The 19,320-nt window shown below is 41.6% G+C and overlaps 1 protein-coding gene across 1 annotated transcript in view; it reads left to right on the plus strand.

The window, feature by feature from the left end:
• The window catches only part of UIMC1 (ubiquitin interaction motif containing 1), a 145,082-nt gene that overhangs the window by 648 nt on the left and 125,114 nt on the right, over window positions 1–19,320 (plus strand).

A 19,320-nucleotide genomic window follows, 5' to 3' on the forward strand; every position in this document is an offset into this window, starting at 1 on the left:
TTGAATCAGAGCTGCAGCTGCAGCTGCTGACCTACGCCACAGCAACTCAGGATCTGAGCCGCTTGTGCGACCAACGCCGCAGCTCACAGCAACACTCGATCCTTAACCCACTGAGCGAGGCCAGGGATCAAATCCGCATCTTCATGGATCCTGATCAGGTTCTTTTTCGCTGAGCTACATGGGGAACTCTCAGAGATCCTCTTTTAACAAGCCACATGGTGGCACCCCGGCGCTGAAATTCTCCAAAACCTTCCTATCTTACTCTTTGTAAAAGTCGAAGTCCTTGGTTTAGCCAGTAAGGCCTATACAGTATGACTTCTCTTAACCTCCCTGACCTCATCTCCTGTTGTGTTAGCTTCCAGCCCCTTCATTCCTGTCCCAGTTATCCTGGCCTTTTCCCCATATAGCCTTGTGGCTCTTCTCTTTATTTCCTTCTCTGGCTGTCCTAGCTGAAATTTTGCCCCTCCACATACACTTCATATCCTCCTTTCCTGCTTTTTTTTTTTCTCCTTAACACTGACTGTTATCAGATATGGTATTGTTTTAATCTTGTTTATTGTTTCCCCACTAGAAGGCATGCCCCAGGAGAGCAGAGATTTTTGTTTATTTTGCTCTCAGCTGAATCCCCAGCATCTTGAAATAGAGCCTGAATCTTCATAGGTACATAGTATATATTTTTTCAATAGTGAAACTTTTGATATAAAGTTATTTCAAATGCTTATTGAGAATTTACTATGAGCTAGATGTTGTTTTGGGCATTGGAATACAGTGGTGCACAAGATAGATGCGGAAGCTCTATCTTGCTTTTTATTCTAGTGAAGGAAAGTGTAATAAGTCAACAGATAGTGCTAACTGCTAAGGAGAAAATAAAACAGGAACACACATTGGGTGAATGATATGGGAGGAACATTAGTCAAAGTGGTCAGAGAAAGCTTCTGAAGAAATAGTTGACCTAAGACCTGATTGGTAAGAAGGGGACACCATGCAAAGAACTGGGGAGGAATGTTCCAGGAGAGGAAATAGATGCAACGGTAGGAGTGAGCTTGCTGTGTTGGAGGAACAGGAAAAAGGACAGTATGCCTGTATTCCAGTGAACAAGGTGGACATTGGAGTCGTGGTGTCAGATGAGGAAGGAGAGAAAGAGATTTTTCTTATCTGAGATCACACAACTCATCAGTGGTATTTATTTATTGAGACTGCAAATAGTGAGCGCCAGCTCTGTGTCAGGCCTCATGTCAGGCTCCAAAGCTTCCAGTGCAATAGATGACTGGTGTTTGTGCAGAGCTTTATAGTTATGAAGCACCTTTAACATATAGGAGTTTCCACTGTTGGACAGTGGGATCAGAGGCATCTTGGGAGCTCTGGGATGTGCGTTCCATCCCACCACTGCAGCTCAGATCTGATCTCTGGCCTGGGAACTCCATATGCTCCAGGGCCACCACAAAAAAACAAAAAACAACAACATACATTGTAACATTTAATCCTCGAATCCTGGGGGTGGTTCTCTCTTATGTAGATTCTTTCTTATTTGACAATAAAGGAAGACTGAGAGAGGTGAAGGTTTTGTCAGGACCATACAGCTACTTAGCCACAGAGCCCATACTTGAACAAACTAGTCCTCAGAATGCAAATCCATGTCTTTTTGCCAATACCACATGACCAGCCTAAAAACCCATTATTGTATATTACTTATCTTAAAAAAGATTTCTAGTTACCTATATTTGTGTAGCATGAGTTATTCAGGTAGAAGTACCAAGGGCATCTTTGTTAAAATCCTGTAACTCGAACGTATATATATTTAACACAATGGAGCAAATCTTGAGAAAGGGGTACTTATGATGCTATATGTATTATTGGATAACAGTCCCCCACCTCCCACTCCCAATCCAATTAGATGCTCAAAATAATTTCCATTTATTCTCCAATGAATGTTGTCTTGATTTGTCCCCCTGTGCCACTGAGGCAGAGTCCTGAGTTACAGCACTGAGTGTCTGTAAACAGCCCATGTCATCAGTTTTCCGCTTTGTCTCTTTGTGAAAATGCTTCTAGTATTTGTCCAGGCCTGAACTCCTTGTTGAAAGACCTGCCTAGTATTTGTGGGGCTGACTTTAATTTCTTCCCTGTGGAAAATGAGAACCACTGCTCAACATGTTCTACTGTGTATTGTTGCTATGGGAGAAGAATAATATGAGGGAAATGGCTTTGCCAAGGGACAGGAACGGGCCACAGTTCACCAGACATTTCAGTTGAATAAACATTGATTTTGTGTGTTCTTGGGCATGCCAGCCCACATTACAGAGCCTAGTAAAATATGATTCCTGTGCTCTGGGAAATTAAACTCTGGAGATGAAAGTATCTACTAGAGGGGTTCTTTTTTGGCACAGTGGGAAGGGATCTGGTGTTGTCTCTGCAGGGGCTTGGGTTGCTGCGGTGGTATGGGTTCGATCCCTGGCCTAGGAACTTCCACATGATGCAGGCACAGCCAAAAAATATCTACTATATACTTAATATCAAAGAATATGTGTTAACTGTTTTGATTGTGCCCAGGACTTAATTTATAGAGGTGACTGAGTGATGACACACAATTTCAATGCCATTGGGGTAAAGGGTGTTAGAATATGGCCTTGGGGGAATATTGGCTTGGTACATGAGAGTCTATAAAGGAGGTAGTTGGGGATACTGGTTTGGATTTGTTGGTTTGTGAAAGGTATGCTTGAGGGCAAATTGTTGTTACCTTTAGGAATTAGCTAACCCTGAGAGGGGCAGTTCCATCCTGGTCTGCAAAGCTCCAAGATGTCAAGGCATCATAAAATATAGATTAAAACAAACAAAAAAAAGAGTTGGAGTTCTCTGGTGGCCTAGCTGTTAAGGATTTAGTGTTTTCATTGCTATGCCATAGATTTGATCCCTGGGCCAGGAACTTCCACATGCCACAGGTGTGACCAAATAAATAAAAGGTGTAATACAACAACCAAGGCTAGAGTGGATGAGATGGGATAATGAAGCCACAGTTATGGGGATCATGATGGTTTCTGTTAAGGCCTGGGTCTGTCTTGTTTCCTGTAGACTTGGTACTTAGGGGACATAGTTGGCCGTCGGTTATTATTAACTGACTAATGGAAGAAGCAACCAAATGTTGCTTAGAATGGAGAATCAGAGAAGTTCTGTAAGAGGAGTTGTTGCTTCTGAGCTTTGAAGGATGATTAAGAATCCTCTATATGAAATGCAAATCAAAACTACAATGTGATACCATCTCACATCAGTCAAAAAGGCTATCATTAATAAGTCTACAAATAACAAATGCTGGAGAGGGTGTGAAGAAAGGGGAAACCTACACTGTTGGTAAAAATGAAGATTGGTACAACCATTGTGGAGAACAGTATGGAGGTTCCTCAGAAATCTAATTATAGAACTACCATATGCTCCATCAGTCTCATTCCTGGGCATATATCCAGACAAAATTGCAATTCAGAACGATGCACCCCTATGTTCATAGCACTGGTATTCACAATAGCCAAGACATGGAAACAACCTAAATGTCCATCAGCAGATGAATGGATTAAGAAGATGTGGTACATATATACAATGGAATACTACTCAGCCATAAAAGGAACAAAATAATGCCATTTGCAGTAGAATGGATGCAACTAGAGATTCCCATACTAAGTGAAGGAAGTCAGAAAGAGAGACAAATACTGTATGATATCCCTTATATGTGGAATCTAAAATATGGCACACGGGAGTTCCTGTTGTGGCTCAGCAGAAATGAATCTGGCTAGGAACCATGAGGATGTGGGTTCAATCCCTGGCCTCACTCAGTGGTTCAGGGATCTGGTATTATTGTGAGCTGTGGTGTAGGTCACAGACTCTGCTTGGATCCCACATTGTTGTGGCTGTGGCATAGGCGGTTAGCTGAGGCTCCTATTGGACCCCTAGCCTGGGAACCTCTATATGCTGTGGGTGTGGCCCTATAAAGACAAAAAAAAAAAAAAGTCAACAGTAATGCCCTTCTTTTGTTTTTGATTCTGGTACTTTAAGTCATTTTTTTTTATCTTGGTTAGTATTGCTAAATGTTTGTCAATTGTGTAGATCTTTTCAAAGAATCAGCATTTGATTTCACTGCTTTTCTCTGTTGTTTTTATATTCTCTATTAATTTCTGCTCTATTATTTTCTCTTTCTGCTTGCTTTAGGTTTAGTGTACTCTTCTTTTTCCAGTGTGTTGAGGTTGAAGTTTAGGTTATTGATTTGTGATCCTTCTCTTTCTCTCTCTCTCTTTTTTTTTTGTTTTGCTTTTTAGGACCGCACCCATGGCATAGGAAGTTCCAAGGCTAGGGGTCGAATGAGAGTGATAGCTGCTGGCTTATGCTCCAGCCACAGCAATGTGGGATCCAAGCCATGTCTGCAACCTATGCCATAGCTCATGGCAATGCTGGATCCCCAACCCACTGAGCAAACCCAGGGATCAAACCCAAATCTTCATGAATACTAGTTGGATATGATTCCATTGCACTGCAGTGGGAACTCCTGTGATCTCTCTCTTAATAGCAGCATTGCAGCTATAAATTTCCCTCTAAGCAGTGCTTTAGTTGCATTTCACAAGCTTTTGTATTTCTTGATTTTCATTCATCTCAAATTCTTTTCTTTTCTTTTTTTTGCTTTGTAGCGCCACACCTGTGGGATATGGAGGTTCCCAGGCTAGAGGTCCATTTGGAGCTACAGCTGCCGGCTTACACCACAGCCACAGCAAAGCCAGATCTGAGCTGGGGATACAAAGTCATAAATGATATGATCCTGGCATTGCCGTTGTGGCGCAGCAGAAATGAATCCGACTAAGAAACATGAGGTTGTGGGTTTGATCCCCGGCCTCGCGCAGCGGGTCAAGGGTCTGGCATTGCTATGAGCTGTGGTGTAGGTTGCAGACATGGCTCAGATCCTGCATGGCTGTGGCTGTTGCTTAGGCTGGAGGCTACAGCTCTGATTAGACCCCCGGCCTGGGAACCTCCATATGCCCCGGGTGTGGCCCTAAAAAGACAAAAAGACGAAAAAAAATGTTGTAGATGAAGTTTGCTGTATCAATTGATTCTTCCTTTCACTTGAACACTTAGAGGCCATTGAGGGTTATTAACTGGCCTCATTTCATTGTATTTCATTGTTGTTTTGTCTTAAGAGAATAGGGAGACTGGAGGAGAGGGAGAGAGATAAGAGAATGGCCAGTAGGTGGAGCAATTGGAACGTACAATATTTATCAATGAAGTTCACTGTCTTTTTTTTTTTTTTTAATGCTTGCATACATGGCATAAGGAAATTTCTAGCTCTGGGATCAAATTCAAACTGTAGCTGCAACTTATGCTGGATTGTTAATTTGTGTTGGGCCAGGGAATGAACCCATGCCTTTGCAGTGATGCAGACCAGTGCAGTCAGATTCTTAACCCACTGCACCATAGTGGGAACTCCTGTTTGTTTGTTTTAATCTGAGAAATCTTTCTTTTTTGAAAGATAGATTTGCTGGATATAAGATTTTTGGTTGACAGGTTTTTTTTTCTTTGTGTGCTTTGAAAATATTATTCCAGTGCCTTCTGGCCTCATTGTTTCTGCTGAGAAGTTGTCTGTTAATATTCAGGTTTACATGTTCATATAGCATAATTTTCTCATGCTGCTTTCAAGATTTTGTTCCTTATATTTGACTTTAAGCACTTCTACTATTAGGTATCTTGGATCTCTTTGTTTTTATACTACTTGAATTTTGTTGTGCTTCCTGGATGTATAGGTTTTTATTTTTTAATTCATTTGGGTTGATTTCAGCCATTAATTACTTCAAATATTTGTTCCTTTCTGTTCTTTCTCTCTTCCCCTTCCAATTATATGTTTGTAGTATGCTGAATGGTGTTCCGCATTTCTCTCAGATTCTATTTATTTTTCTTCATTTTTTTCTGTTCATTTTCGGTTTACATCACTTCTATTGACCTGTCTTCAAGTTTGCTTATTTTTTCTCCTCCTGATTCATATCTTCTGTCATGTCTCTCTAGTGAATTTTTATTTCAGTAATTATATATTTAAACTCCAGAATTTTCAGTTGGTTCTTGTTTTATAATTTTTAGCTCTTTAGTAATAGTTTCTATTTGATGGGACATTGTTGTCACATTTTCCTTTATACTTTAATCATTATTTCCTTTGGTTCTGTGAATGTATACATAATGGGTACTTTAAAAGTTTTTTTTTTTAATTTATCTGATATCTGATTGCTCTCACAGTTTCTTTTGCCAGTTTTTACCTATTGTATGGATCATACTTTGCTGTTTCTTTGCATGCCTTGTAATTTTTTGTTGGAAACTGGATTTTTTTTTTTTTTTTTTTGCTTTTTGCATATAGAAGTTCCCAGGGTAAGGGTCAAATCAGAGCTACACTGCCAGCCTATGCCACAGACAGCCATAGCAATGCTGGATCCCCATACACTGAGTGAGGCCAGCGATCGAACCCACATCCTCATTGATACTAGTCAGATTTGTTTCCACTGCACCATAATGGGAACGCCCAAAAAACTGGATGTTTTATTTATCTTTTTGTCTTTTTGTCTTTTTAGGGCTACACCCCCGGCATGTGGAGTTTCCCAGGCTAGCATGTCTAACTGGAGCTGTAGCCGCCGGCCTATGCCACAGCCACAGCAACAGGGGATCTGAGGCTCATCTTCGACTTACACCACAGCTCACGGCAATGCTGGATCCTTAACCCACTGAGCAAGGCCAGGGATTGAACCTGCCACCTCATGGTTTCTAGTCAGATTCATTAACCACTGAGCCACGACAGGAACTCCCAGAGAACTGGATGTTTTAGATATTTTATTATAGCAACTGTCATGGTTAGTTTTATGTGTCAACTTGATTGGGCCATGGAATGTGCAGATATTTGGTGAAACGTTATTCTGGGTATTTCTGTAAGGTTATTTTAATTTGAGATTAACTTTTTTTTTTTTTTTTTTTTTGTCTTTTTGCCATTTCTTGGGCTGCTCCTACGGCATATGGAGGTTCCCAGGCTAGGGGTCTAATCGGAGCTGTAGCTGCCAGCCTACGCCAGAGCCTCAGCAATGTGGGATCTGAGCCGGATCTGCGACCTACACCACAGCTCATGGCAATGTCGATCATTAACCCACTGAGCGAGGGTAGGGATCAAACCCGCAACCTCATGGTTCCTAGTTGGATTCGTTAACCACTGCACCACAACAGGAACTCCTGAGATTAACATTTTTATTGGTAGACTGAGTAAAGCAAATTGCTTTCCCTAAATTGGTTTGACCTTATCTAGTCAGTCGAAGGCCTGAGTAGAACAAAAGGCTAACCTTTCCTAAGTAAGAGAGAATTCTTCCTATCTGACCGCCAGCAAACAGGGACATTGGCTTTTTTTCCCATCTTCAAACTCAAACTAAAACATTGGCTCTTCCTGGATCTCAGGCTTGCTGGTCCTTGGATGAGAACTACATGATTGACTCTTCTGGTTCTCAGGCCTTTGGGCTGGAATTGGAGATAAGCCATCAGGTCTCCTAGGTCTCTAGCTTGCTGTTTCATCTTAAGATTTCAGAACTTTTCTGCCTTCGAAGTTGTGTGAGCCAATTCCTTAAAATCTATCTGTCTGTCTGTCTGTCTGTCTGTCTGTCTATCTATCTATCTATCTATCTATCTATCTATCTATCTATCTATCTGTATCTATCTCCTGTTGGTCCTATTTCTCTGGAGAACCTTGACTAATATAGCAGTGCTAAGTACTTGTCCCCCCAACCTGCTTGGATTTATTGTTATTTGATTCTTTGTTTGTCTAGTGATTGACTGGATTATTTTAGAAGGCTACTTCCCACTCCCACCCACTTTAATGCTAAGCCTCTGATGCTTCTCTTTAGGGAGGTCCAGCTTTGTATATGTCCTTTTTGTAATCATCCTGGGATGATAGTAATTTTGGTAAAACTCTGTTTTCTTGTCTATGCTCAGCAGTGTAATTGCAACTGATTGCTCTGCCATTTTCAACAATGCCTTGGGGCATAAATTGCTATGCAAACTAATCCAATTAAATTCTGTCTCATTTAAAATAATAGTTTTTTGTTTTGTTTTGTTTTTTCCTTTAAGGCCGCACCCAGGGCATATGGAAGTTCCCAGGCTAAGGGATGAATCAGAACTGCAGCTGCCGGCCTACACCACAGCAACACGGGATCCAAGCTACATCTGCAACCTACACCAGGCTCACAGCAACCCTGGATCCTTAACCCACTGAGCGAGGCCAGTAATACAACCCACATCCTCATGGATCTGCGTCAAGTTCGTTCCTGCTGAGCCATGATGGGAACTCCAAATTTTTTTTTTTTAATTCTTGGCTGTGCAGGTGTTCAGAAGTTCCTGGGGTCAGGGATCAAACCCTTGCCATAGCAGTGACAATGCCGGATGCTTAACCTGCTATGCCACCAGGGGAAACTCAGTGAAAGAATAGTTTCTGAGGTCATTGTTTGATATTTGTTCTGACTCTAGAAGTGCTTTTCCCAGCTGTTTTTCTCTGGCTTTTTTCAGTACACTAGCTGGCTATGACTTATCCTGCATCTAGATTCTTTTCTCAATTGACTTTAGCCACAACCAGCACTGTTCTTGTGAGCACTCCTAGGCTTGAACTTCTCCGGGCCTTGTTGTAAATGAAGTTAGTTATTTTGAGAAGAGAACTAATCTCTTAGTTCTGTCCTCTCCCTTTCCCCTCCCCACCTTCTTTTCTCCCTAGGCAAAAGCTCTAAGCCAGGGATCTGGGGCTTAAAATAGAAGCAATGGCAGGCAGAGTTCCTATTGTGGCACAGCAGAAACAAATCCAACTAGGAACCACGAGGTTGCAGGTTCAATCCCTGGCCTAGCTCAGTGGGTTAAGGATCCGGTGTTGCTGTGAGCTGTGGTGTAGGTCACAGACATGGCTTGGATCTGGCATTGCTGTGGCTGTGGCATAGGCCAGCTGCTGTAGCTCTGATTCAACCCCTAGCTTGGGAACCTCCATATGCTGTAGGTGTGGCTCTAAAGAGCAAAAAAAAAAAAAAAAAAAAAAAGAAAAGAAAAGAAAAGAAAAAGAAAAAAGAGAAACAGTAAATGGCAGGCTTCTCTGAGTGACACCTGTCACCCTAGGGTATAAGGGTATTGCCAGTATGATGTACCCAAGTTAGAGCCTCCATTCCATGAGCAGGGGCTAGGTGAAAGAGGGGAGCCCCAAATTCTCAACTTTGTTTGCCTGGGACTTAGCCTCAACAGCAGGGGCAGAAAGCAAAACACTGATGTCCTGTTCCTCCTTGAAAGAAAGCCCTTCACTGGAAGCTGATGTTCTTGGCTGTAGCAGTCTAGAGGTAAATCTCTACCTCACTGGGAGGGTGGAAAGAGGAAATGGTCATGGTTCAAATACCATAGACTATCACCTGCTTTTTTTTTTTTTTTGCCATTTCTTGGGCTGCTCCTGTGGCATATGGAGGTTCCCAGGCTAGGGTTCTGCCTACGCCAGACCACAGCAACATGGGATCTGAGCAACCTACACCACAGTTCACAGCAACGCCGGATCCTTAACCCACTGAGCAAGGCCAGGGATCGAACCTGCAACCTCATGGTTTCTAGTTGGATTTGTTAACCACTGAGCCACGGTGGGAACCCCTATCACCTAATTTTTGTATTTTTTTTTTACAACCACACCTGTGGTATATGTAAGTTCCCAGGCCACTGGTCAAATCAGAGCTGCAGGCCTACAGCACAGCCACAGCAACACCATATCCAAGCCACGTCTGTGAACTATGCCACAGCTTGCAACAACATTGGATCTTAACCCACTGATCGAGGCCAAGGATTGAACCCACATCCTCATGGGACAATATGTTGCGTTCTTAACCCTCTGAGCCACAATGGGACCTCCAATTTGTATATTTTTTTTGGAATAGGTGTTTTTTCCTTTATTTTTTGCCCTTTGGGCTCTTGGTAGAGGCTTTAAATGGAATGGTTGCTTTAAAATAATTTCCACCGGGAAGTTCTCATGTGGCACAGCAGGTTAAGGATCCAGCATTGCCACAGTTGTGGTGCAGGTCCCAACTGTGGTGCCAGTTCAGTCCCTGGCTTGAGACTTTCCACATGCTGCAGTACAGTCAATAAAATAAAATGAAGTAAAATAAAATAAATTTTCACCAGTTTTGCTGGGGGTGCAGGTCAGTGGAGCTCTTCACACTGCCATGCTATAGGTTGATCCTCTTAATTACATCTCAATTGAAGTTAATTAATTTATTTTTTATTTTATTTTATTTTATTTTTTTGTCTTTTTGCCATTTCTTGGGCCGCTCCCTTGGCACATGGAGTTTCCCAGGCTAGGGGTCCAATCGGAGCTGTATGAAGTTAATTTAAAAAGGAGGGAGAGAACTTGACATACTGTTGTCAGGATTGAGAGGTGGTAGTCACCAGCTTCTGGCCACAGTCACCTCTCCCATTTCTGTTGTGTATGGATTTCGTTATATAATAAAAGTCATATTTTAAAAAATTCCAACTTTAGGAGTTCCCGTTGTGGTGCAGTGGTTAACGAACCTGACTAGGAACCATGAGGTTGCAGGTTCGATCCCTGGCCTTGCTCAGTGGGTTAAGGATCCGGCGTTGCTCTGAGCTGTGGTGTAGGTTGCTGACACGGCTTGGATCCCGCGTTGCTGTGGCTCTGGCGTAGGCCGGTGGCTACAGCTCTGATTAGACCCCTAGCCTGGGAACCTCCGTATGCCGTGGGAAGTGGCCCTAGAAAAGGCAAAAAAAGAAAAAAAAATTCCAACTTCAAATCATCTACTCATTATCAATTCTTTCTTTCTTTGATACCTACATCCAGTTTTCTCTTAGCTGACTTTATGTATATTTCTTGGGATTCTATTGTGTTTAGCCTAAGTTTCCTTGATAGGGTATTTACCACATTTCTACAAGGTCCTATTGTTGCTATTCCTGGTGGTAATGTAATGATTTGTCACTGTATTGTTCTCCTGAGGCCTGTTTCAAGTTAGCCTTCTCTCATGGGTGAGCATTTGTATAGTTTCTAGTTTTTAGCTGTAACATACTGTTTGGCTATAATTATCTTTCTTCAAATTTGTTCCTCTCTCTTTTGAATCATCTCCCTGAGATATATTTCCCAACATGGTATTACTCAGGTGGAGAATATGATTGTTTTTATGACTCTTGATAGCTATTGCCAAATTTCTCTTTAGAAAGATTATTCTTGTTTATAGTGCAGTCTCAGTGCAGAAATATACTTATTTTTTCACAATCCAATTGAGTTTTTTCTGTTTTATTTGTTTTTGCTAATCTAGCAAATGTGCTTTAGGACTTTTTTAATTCAGTGAATTTTATTATATTTACAGTTGTACAACCATCATCACAAGCTAATTCTAGAAAATTTCCATCCCAAACCTGCAGTCTTTCCCTCCCCCACAACCTATCCGCCTTGGTAATCATGTTTTTTAAAGTCTGAGAGTCTGTTTCTGTAATGCAAATAAGTTCATTTGTATCCTTTTTTTAGATTCCACATATAAGTGATGGCATATGATATTTGTGTTTCACTGTATGACTAACTTCACTTAGCATGATAATTTCTAGATCCATCCATGTCACTGCAAATGCCCTTATTTCATTCTTTTCTGTGGTCAAGTAATATTCCATTATGTATATGTACCACATCTTCTTTATCCACTCCTCTGTTGATAGACATTTAGGTTGCTTCCATGTTTGGCTATTGTATATAGTGCTGCGATGAATATTGGGGTGCATGTGTCTTTCGGAGTCATGGTTTCCTCCAGATAGATGTCCTGGAGTGGGATTGCTGAATTATATGGTAATTCCTTTTTTGAGTTTTTTTAGGAATCTCCATAGTGTTTTCCACAGTGTTTGCATCAGTTTACATTCCTACCAACAGTGTAAGAGGGTTCCCTTTTCTCCACACGCTCTCCAGCATTTATTGTCTGTAGACTTTTTGATGATGGCCGTTCTGGCTGGTGTAGGGTGGTGTCTCATAGTAGTTTTGATTTGCATTTCTCTAATAATTAGTGATGTTGAACATCTTTTCATGTATTTTTTGGCCGTCTGTGTGTCTTCTTTGGAGAATTTTCTGTTTAGATCTTCTGCCCATTTTTTGAAGGGGTTGTTTGTTTTTTTTTGTTATTGAGCTGCAGGAGGTGTTTATATATTTTGGAGATTAATCTCTTGTCAGTTGCTTCATTTGCAAAGATTTTCTCCCATTCTATGGGTTGTCTTTTATTTCGTTTAGGGTTTCCTTTGCTGTGAAAGAACTTTTAAGTTTAATTAGGTCCCATTTATTTTTTTTTCATTGTCATTACTCTAGGAGGCTGATCTGAGGAGACATCACTGTGGTTCATGTCAGAGAGTGTTCGGCCTATGTTTTCCTCTAAGAGTTTTATAGTATCCAGTCCTATATTTAGGTCTTTAATCTATTTTGAGTTTATTTTTGTGTATGGTGTTAGAGAGTGTTCTAATTGCATTCTTTTACATGTGTCTGTCCAGTTTTCCAAGCACCACTTATTGAAGGGAGTGTCTTTTCTACATTATATATTCTTGCCTCCTTTGTAATAAATTAGTTGACCATAGGCACGTGGGTTTATTTCTGGGCTTTCTATTCTGTTGCATTAATCTATTGTTCTGTTGTGCCTGTACTGTACTGTTCTGTTTTTTTTTTCTTTTGTTTTTAGGGCCACACCTGCAGCATGTGGAAGTGCCCAGGCTAGGGGTCAAATCAGAGCTGTGGCTGCCAGACTGTGCCACAACCATATCAATACCTGATCTGAGCCATATCTGTGACCTATGCAGCAGCTCATGGCAACACTGGATCATTTGATCCATTGAGCAAGGCCAGGGATTGAACCTGCCTCCTCATGGATACTAGTCAGATTCTTAACCTGCTGGGCCACAATGAGAACTCCTTGTGGGAATTCTTTCAGCTTTTCATCATTGAGAATGATATTAGCTGTAGGTTTGTCATATATGGCCTTTATTATTTTGAGGTAGGTTGCCTCTATGCCCAATGTGTGTTGGATTTTGTCAAAAGCTTTTCCTGCATCTATTGAGAGGATCATATGGTTTTCGTTTTTCAGTTTGTTAATGTGGTGTATCACACTGATTGATTTGCAAATATTGAAAAATCCTTGCATCTCTGGGATAGATCCCACTTGACCGTGGCGTACGATCCTTTTAATGTATTGCTAGATTTGATTTGCTATTATTTTGTTGAGGATTTTTGCGTCTGTGTTCATCAGTGATATTAGCCTGTAATTTTCTTTTTTGTGTTATCTTTGTCTGGTTTTGGTATCAGGGTGATGGTGGCCTCATAGAATAAGTTTGTGGGCGTTCCTTCCTCTGCAGTTTTTTGGAATAGTTTCAGAAGAATAAGTTTTAACGCTCATCTAAATGTTTGATAGAATTTGCCTGTGAAGCCATATATGGTCCTGGACTTCGTTTGTTGGAAGTTTTCTAATCACAGTGTGAGTTTCATTAGTTGTGATTGGTCTGTTCATCTTTTCTATTTCTTCTTGGTTTAGTCTTGCAAGATTGTACTTTTCTTTCTTTTTTTTTTGCCATTTCTTGGGCCGCTCCCGCGGCATATGGAGGTTCCCAGGCGAGGGGTCTAATCGGAGCTGTAGCTGCCAGCCTACGCCAGAGCCACAGCAACGCAGGATTGAGCCGCGTCTGCGACCTACACCACAGCTCACGGCAACGCCGGAACCTTGACCCACTGAGCAAGGGCAGGGACCGAACCCGCAACCTCATGGATCCTAGTCGGATTCGTTAACCACTGCGCCACGACGGGAACTCCCAAGATTGTACTTTTCTAAGAGTTTTTTTCATTTCTTCTAGGTTGTCCATTTTATTGGCATATAGTTGCTAGTATTAGTCTCTTATGGTCCTTTCTATTTCTGTGATGTCCATTGTAAGTTCTTTTTCACTTCTAATTTTATTGATTTGAGTACTTTCTCCTTTTTTCTTGATGAGTCTGGCTAAGGCTTTATCAATTTTGTTGGTTTTTTCAAAGAATCAGCTTTTAGTTTCATTGATCTTTTCTATGGTTTTCTTCATTTCTATTTCATTTGTTCTGCTCTGATGTTTATGATTTCTTTCCTTCTGTTAACTTTGGGTTTTGCCTGTTTTTCTTTCTCTAGTTGCTTTAAGGGGTAAAGTTAGGTTGTCTATTTGAGATTTTTCTTGTTTCCTGATGTAGGGTTGTATTGCTATAAACTTCTTTTTAGAACTGCTTTTGCTGTATCCCATAGGTTTTGGATTACTGTGTCTTTGTTATCATTCGCTTCTAGGTATTTTTTAATTTCCTCTTTGCTTTCTGCAGTGATCCATTTTTTGTTTAGTAGCATGTCATTTAGTCTCCACGTGTTTATGTTTTTTGTGGGTTTTTTTTCTTGTTGTTGATTTCCAGTTTTATAGTGTTGTGGTCAGAAAAGATGTTTGATATGATTTCAATTTTCTTAAATTTACTGAGGCTTGATTTGTGGCCCAGAATGTGATCTATCCTAGAGAATGTTATGTGTGCACTTGAGAAGAATGTGCATTCTGCTGATTTTGGATGGTATATTCTATAAATATCTATTAAGTCCATCTGGTCTAATGCATCATTTAAGGCCTGTGTCTCCTTATTGATTTTCTGTCTGGATGATCTGTCCACTTACAGCAGATATTTTGTTTTTGTTTTCTTTTTAGGGACGCACCCACAGCATATGGAGGTTCCCAGGCTAGGGGTCGAATCAGAGCTACAGCTGCTGGCCGACGGCACAGCCACAGCAATGCCACATCTGAGCTGCGTCTGTGACCTACACCATAGCTCATGGCAACACTGGATCCTTAACCCACTGAGCAAGGCCAGGGATCGAACCCTCAACCTCATGGTTCCTAGTCAGGTCTGTTTCTGCTGTACCACCATGGGAACCCTTGTAAGTGGGTTGTTAAAGTCCCCCACTATTATTGCATTGGTGATTTCTCCTTTTAAGGCTGTTAACAGTTGCCTTATATTTTGAGGTGATCCTATGTTTGGGTGCATATATATTTACAATTATTATGTCTTCTTCTTGGATTGATCCTTTGACTGTTATTTAATACTCTTTTTTGTCTCTTATAATATTGTTTATTTTAAGGTCTATTTTGTCTGATATGAGTATTGCTACTCCAGCTTTCTTTCTTTTCTTTTTCTTTTTCTTTTTTTTTTGTCTTTTTGCCTTTTCTTGAGCCGCTCCCTCAGTGCATGGAAGTTCCCAGGCCAGGGGTCTAATCGGAGCTGTAGCCACTGGCCTACGCCACAGCCACAGCAACTCGGGATCTGAGCCACATCTGCGACCCACACCACAGCTCACGGCAAAGCCAGATCCTTAACCCACTGAGCAAGGCCAGGGAACGAACCTGCAACCTCATGGTTCCTAGTCGCATTCGTTAACCACTGCGCCATGATGGGAACTCCCACTCCAGCTTTCTTTTGATTTCTGTTTGCAATGAATATTTTCTTCCATCCTCTCACTTTAAGTTTGTATGTGTCCCTAGAACTGAAGTGGGTTTCTTAAAGACTGCATGTATATGGTCCTGTTTTTGTATCCATTCAGCCAGCCTGTGTCTTTTAGTTGGGGGCATTTAGTCCAGTTACACTTAAGGTAATTATTAATATATATGTTCTTGTCATTTTCTTAATTGTTTTGGATTTGATTTTGTTAGTCTTTTCCCCCCTTCTTCTCTTGTAGTTTTTTTTTTTTTTTTTTTTGCCTTTTCTAGGGCTGCTCCCGAGGCATATGGAGGTTCCCAGGCTAGGGGTCTAATCAGAGCCGTAGCCGCTGGCCTACACCAGATCCCCAGCAACGCAGGATCCCAGCCTTGTCTGCGACCCACACCACAGCTCATGGCAATGCCGGGTCCTTAACCCACTGAGCAAGGGCAGGGATCGAAGCTGCAACCTCATGGTTCCTAGTCAGATTCATTAACCACTGTGCCATGATGGGAACTCCTCTCTTGTAGTTTTATGACTGTCTTTAATGTTGAGTTTGGATTGCTTTTTCTTTTTTTTTTCTTTTAAGGGCTGCACCTGCAGCCTATGGAAGTTCCCAGGCTAGGGGTTGAATCAGAGCTGTAGCTGTTGGCCTGTGTTGCAGCTCACAGCAATGGCAGATCCTTAACCCACTGAGTGAGGCCAAGGATCAAGCCCACATTCTCATGGATACCAGTTGGGTTTGTAACCTGCTGAGCCATGACAGGAACTCCTGGATTGCTTTTTCTTAATTGTGTGTCTATTGTAAATTTTTGGTTTGCAGTTACCATGAAGTTTAGATATAGGGGTCTATATATATACTAAATTTTTTTAAGTTGTTAGTCTCTTAATTGCAAACACACTTCCAGTATCCTGTATTTGTACCCTCCTCTTATCATGATTTCTGGTTTTGGTAGCATAATTGTGAATGATTTCTTACCTTTACTATATGTACACCTTCACTGGTGAGCCTTGTCATTTATAATGTTTTTTGTTTCTAGTTGTAGCCTTTTCTTTTCTACCTAGAGAAGTTCTTTTAGTATTTGTTGTAAAGCTGGTTTAGTGGTGCTGAATTCTCTTTGCTTTTGCTTATCTATAAAACTTTTTTTTTTTCTTTCTTTTTGTCTTTTGTTGTTGTTGCTATTTCTTGGGCCGCTCCCTCGGCTTATGGAGGTTCCCAGGCTAGGGGTTGAATCGGAGCTGTAGCCACTGGCCTACGCCAGAGCCACAGCAACGAGGGATCCGAGCCGCGTCTGCGACCTACACCACAGCTCAGGGCAACACCGGATCCTTAACCCACTGAGCAAGGGCAGGGACCGAACCCGCAACCTCATGGTTCCTAGTCGGATTCGTTAACCACTGCGCCACGATGGGAACTCCTCTATAAAACTTTTGATTTCTCCTTCACATCTGAATGAGAGCCATGCTGGATATGCTGTGGGACTTCTATTTTCTATTTTTTTTTTTTTTTTTTGGCAGCACTCACAATGTGGAAGTAACCACACTACTGCAGTGACCCAAGTCAGCAGTGACAACGCCCAATCCTTAACCTGCTGGGCCACCAGGGATGTCCTATTTTCTATTTCTTTAATTATTAGCGATGTCGTACTTTTTTCCCACTGCTTGTTTATTGTTATCGTTTTCTTAAGGTTAACTCTTGTGTGTTTGACAGTCCCAGCATTGTTTATAACTGTGTGACTTTCTTGCACAATAAGGTGATCCAGGCTCTTCTTATACTTTCCTTGTAGTCAGCCATTTTTCTGAGGAGCCCTAGTTCCATATAATAGGAAATATTTTTTAAAAGCTAAGGTCTGGGGGAGTTCCCATTGTGGTGCAGTGGAAATGAATCTGACTAGTAACCAGGTTGTAGGTTTGATCCCTGGCCTCGCTCAGTGGGTTAAGAATCTGGTGTTGCTGTGAGCTGTGGGCTGTGGTGTAGGTCATAGATGTAGCTTGGATCCTGCACTGCTGTGGCTGTGGCATAGACCAGTGGCTATAACTATGATTCGACCCCTAGCCTGAGAACTTCCATATGCTGTGGGGGTACGGCCCAAAAAACCAAAAACAAACAAACAAACAAACAAAAAAACCCACCAAAAAACTAAGGTCTGGGGGCTAGTTGTTCTCTTTGCAATTGTCGTGCAATTCTCTTTGCCACTGCTTATTATATCTGCATAATACACCTTTATTGTTCTAGGCTTTCTCAGTACATACATATACATACATGTGTGTGTGTGCGTGTGTTTGCATTTGTTTTTTTCCCTTTTTAGTGTGCGTTTTGTCCCTCCCCTACCTTCAGTGTGATTATGCTATTTGTTTTCAGTACAGTTTAGTTTATTTGTTTTGTTGTGTTTTGTTTTTTGGCTGTGCCCATGCCATGTGGAAGTTCCTGGGCCACAGATGGAACTTGAGCCATAGCAGCAACCTGAGGTGCTGCAGTGACAACACTGGATCCTTAACCTGCTGTGCCGTAAGGGGACTCTGATTTTATTTATTTTATTTTATTATTTTATTTTACTTTACTTTACTTTACTTTATTTTATTTTATTTTATTTTTTGTCTTTTTGTCTTTTTAGGGCCGCACCCACGGCACATGGAGATTCCCAGGCTAGGGGCCTAATTGGAGCTGTTGCTGCTGGCCTGTGCCAGAGCCACAGCAACCCCAAATCCGAGCCTCGTCTACAACCTACACCACAGCTCACGGCAATGCCGGATCCTTAACCCACTGAGCGAGACCAGGGATTGAACCCACAACCTCATGGTTCCTAGTCGAATTCATTTCCGCTGTGCCACAATGGGAACTCCTGATTTTATTTTTTTTTTTTTTTTTTTTTTTTTTTTTTTTGTCTTTTTGCTATTTCTTTGTTGTTGTTGTTGTTGCTATTTCCCGGGCCGCTCCCACGGCACATGGAGGTTCCCAGGCTAGGGGTCAAATCGGAGCTGTAGCCATTGGCCTACACCAGAGCCACAGCAACGCAGGATCCGAGCCTCGTCTGCAACCTACACCACAGCTCACGGCAACGCCGGATCGTTAACCCACTGAGCAAGGGCAGGGACCGAACCCGCAACCTCATGGTTCCTAGTCGGATTCGTTAACCACTGCGCCATGACGGGAACTCCTGATTTTATTTTTTTAGTGTGTGAAATATTAACGTGGTTCTAAAACTAGAACTGCAAAAAGGTATTAACGGAGTTCCCATCTTGGCTCAGTGGTTAACAAATCCGACTAGGAACCATGAGGTTTCGGGTTCGATCCCTGGCCTTGCTCAGTGGGTTGAGGATCTGGCGTTGCCGTGAGCTGTGGTGTAGGTTGCAGATGTGGCTCAGATCCCGTGTTGCTGTGGCTCTGGTATAGGCCAGTGGCTACGGCTCTGATTAGACCCCTAGCCTGGGAATCTCCATCTGCCATAGAAGCGGCCCTAGAAAAGGCAAAAAGACAAACAAACAAACAAACAAAAAAAAAGGTATTAACATAGAATATCTGTGCTCCACATTTCTATCCCATTCTAATGGCTACTTTTCTCATTATTCTTTCCCCTTTGAGTGTACCCATTCCCAGTTGATAACCAGTTGATAGTTTGTAAATTGATCTTCGAGTGTGTGTGTGTGTGTGTGTGTGTGTGTGTGTGTGGTTTTTGTTTTGCCACTGCTTATTATATCTGCATAATACACCTTTAATTGGATATTTCATTCTCCTATGAATGGACATTTAAGTTATTTCCAGAAGTTTTGAATCACCAATGAGTAACCTTATGTATATGTATTTTTGTGTTATTGAAGGCATATGT

This window comes from Sus scrofa, chromosome 2 (assembly GCF_000003025.6).
Source record: "Sus scrofa isolate TJ Tabasco breed Duroc chromosome 2, Sscrofa11.1, whole genome shotgun sequence".
NCBI lineage: Eukaryota > Metazoa > Chordata > Mammalia > Artiodactyla > Suidae > Sus > Sus scrofa.